Genomic DNA, 3,517 nt, shown 5'->3' on the forward strand with positions numbered 1-3,517 from the left:
GCTGTAATGACCCATACCTGCAACCTCAGGTGCAATCACATGATATACTACATAACCCAAATACTCGAAACGATAACTTCTATCCATAGCAGTTGCCCACAACACCAGAATACCGGTAGGAAACTCCTTATTAGCTAAAGTCTTATTCCAACACTTTCATATACTGCCAACGATAAATGAAACATGCGATAAACCGTAACCATTTTTCTCAGACCAACCTTCATGAAATCCCTTCCCTTTGACTATTACCACAACAGATTTCCGAGACGAACCTCGATATTATCCTTCTAACAAACTGAAATCAAATCTGTTCGTATTCATTAATGACTCCACGATCACCTCGAATCAAACACACCACTCTGGTGATATGACACCTCAACACAGGCCTAAACCACAACTTGCATAATACCCGCACCAATGAGGAACGGTCTGAACATACTCAAATCATGACAAATGACTCAACGAAAAAGCTGTACCTCAAGCTCATCAATATCACTACAACACAAGGCTAAGACCCCGTCTCACATCATAGAAATAGAACAGCTGAATCTACCTCGAAAGGTCATAACTCCACGTGGCCTCGCCACAATGCGCGATCCTATCCAAACACTGTTACACATGAAACACCTCAAGTCGCTATGCTCAAAACCGACAGCCACGCACAATTTGATGCCTGAAACCAAAGCAATTCATTACACCCACGGTGAAACAAATAACATACGACACGCAACCCGATAGGTCATAACCGATACTCCATTTCCCGATCAACACCCAATTACTCTTCCCGCTCGACTCCCTCTATGAATCCCCAATAGAACCGCACCACATGTGCCCATATCCGACAAATCATAACGTCTCACAGCACAGAAAAGCAACTCATTGATCTCCCCAGATCACTAGCAAGTTCAATAATGATCGAATCAACCTACCCCTCAACAACACAATTCGGGGCCAACCGAGCCAACTCAAGCTAAACACGTATCCAATCAGCTTACCAACGACCTCATTACCAAGAAGCCTGAAGCTGCTCCTTCCACTACTATAACTCCTGCCGGAGCCGTACGATACAGTGCCCGGCACCAAATCAATATNTCCTATCCTCATTTATTATATCCTCGTTGTTACTTGTTATATTTTTCCCCTTACTGTGAATTGTAGCATTCTTGGTCATTCATGCAGTCTTTACATATTTATATGTCATTTCCATTATTCCTATGATTATACTGTTTATTGACCGGTAGGTGCCTTGACTGTTCCTCGTCACTACTCCACCGAGGTTAGTCTTGATACTTACTGGGCACCGCCGTGGTGTGCTCATGCTACTCTTCTGCACATTTTTGTTGTGCAGATACAGGTACTCCCACTCAGTTCTGTCAGCCTTGGAAGGAGGCGTACCGGTAGAGACTTCGAGGTATATCTGCTACGTCCGCAGACCGAGGAGTCCCTTTCCAGTTTTCGGTAATAAGTATAGCTCTTTCAGCATTTCTCCTTTGTATAGATATTCTTGAGTCGGAGCCTCTTATGTATCCCTTAGCTTGTGATTTGTGAGTTTCCGGATTTTGGGAATTGTTTTAGACTTGTGATATTGAGTTGCACTTGCCATGCGGCATTGTTTAGGTGTTTTCAAGATTGGTACAAGTTTGAATAAGGTATTAGGTGGTATTGGTACTTTTGGTTGAGGTCCCGGGGGCCTCGGGATGATTTCGGTTGGTTAACGGAAGAGTTTTGGAAGTTGAGAAATAGCAGCACTGCTGCTTCTGGTATCTTTCCGCTTCTGCGGCTTGGGAACTGCAGAAGCGAAGCCGCAGAAGCGGCCTTGGTCGTCGCAGAAGCGAGATTAGCCCTCCCTCTCAGGAACCGCAGAAGCGGTCGCTATTCCGCAGAAGCGGAACCGCAGGAGCGTTATATGTCCGCAGAAGCGGACTCTAGTCCACTAAGTGAAAGCCAAAGAAGCGGTTGCTTTTCCGCATATGCGGGACCGCAGAAGCAGTCCCTTGTCCGCAGAAGCGGAAATCCCTGGGCAGAAATAGAAATGTCGAGGGTTTGAGTTCATAAGTTACAAAATCAATTGAGAGCACGGTAGAGGGCGATTTTGAGTGGGTTTTGAAGAGAAGATTTATTGGGTAACGTTTCTGAATCCCTTCTAGTTATATTTCATTATTTTGTAGTTAAATCCATCATTAAAATTCGAATTTGGGACTAAAATAGGAGGAATTTAGTTAGAACTTCTTAGGCCGAACTTTGGGATTTTGAGGGGGATTTGACCTCCGATTTGGGAGATTTTTATATGGTTAGACTCGTGAGAATACGAGGGTTCTGAAAATGTAAAAATTATTTGATTCCGAGGCGTTGGCCTGAAGGGCATTTTGGTCATTTCACCTAATTTCAAGTCGTAGCCTTGAATTAAATAGTAGAATCAGTTGCTTGAGATGTTATTTACAATTTGTGATTTAATTGAATAGATTTGGGCAATTTGGAGTCGAGTACTCGTGGCAAGAACGTGGTTGCTAGTTGATTTTAGCCGGTTCGAGGTAAGTATCTTGCCTAACCTTGTGTGGGGGACTTCCCCTTAGGATTTGAGTCTTCTTTGTTGATTATATTCCTTGTACGCGAGGTGACGAGTGCGTGCTCGGATTTATTTGTGGAAAATTGCCCCTTTTAGGCTCTTAGATCCTTATAATCACCGAATATGAAGTTGTTCTTGGTACGATTAAGCTCCCTGTTATTAGTTTCACCTCTACATGACTTACTTGGAATTATTTGCCCTTTTTTGGTTATTCTTGTTGCCTAATTGACTTTTTCTTGTTTAACTGTAGGCATTTACCCTTCTACAGTCACATTATCATTCCTAACTGCTTGTCTTTGTCTGGAAAGCATTATTTCTATCTCTCGTGTAATTAATTGGCCTTAATTGGAAAGAAGTTAAATATCCTATGTATAGTGGATACTTCCTTAATTGTAATTATTTGATTCATGTTAACTTCCTTGTTGTAGAACTGAGTATTATGGAAGCGTTGTTTCGTATTATCTCTCCCTTGTTGAGTTGTTCTTATCGCGCTTAGTATTTCCCTGTTACAGTTATCCCTTGTACGTTAGTTGTACCGTCTTTTGGTGAACGAAACCTCTTGAGTTGATTCTCTTGCTTTGTTCCTGTATATATATTGTCATTTGTTGATATTGTGAGGCACGAGATTCCTGCCGTGCGGTTGTTGATATTGTGATGCACGAGGTTTCTGCCGTGCAGTTGTTGATATTGTGATGCACGAGGTTTCTGCCGTGCGGTTGTTGATATTGTGATGCACGAGGTTTCTACCGTGCAGTTGTTGATACTGTGATGCACGAGGTCTTTGCCGTGCTATTGTTGTCATTGATGTTTTGCACATGCGGCGTAATAAGGCGGAATATGTTATATGCTTATATGTGGGTTGCGCATGTGGCGGAATAAGGTGGGAACATTGTGATGCACGTGTGGCGAAATAAGGCGGTGCTTATTATGTTACTAATTGCACACGTGGCG

This window comes from Nicotiana attenuata, unplaced genomic scaffold (genome assembly GCF_001879085.1).
Source record: "Nicotiana attenuata strain UT unplaced genomic scaffold, NIATTr2, whole genome shotgun sequence".
In the NCBI taxonomy this organism is placed as follows: domain Eukaryota; kingdom Viridiplantae; phylum Streptophyta; class Magnoliopsida; order Solanales; family Solanaceae; genus Nicotiana; species Nicotiana attenuata.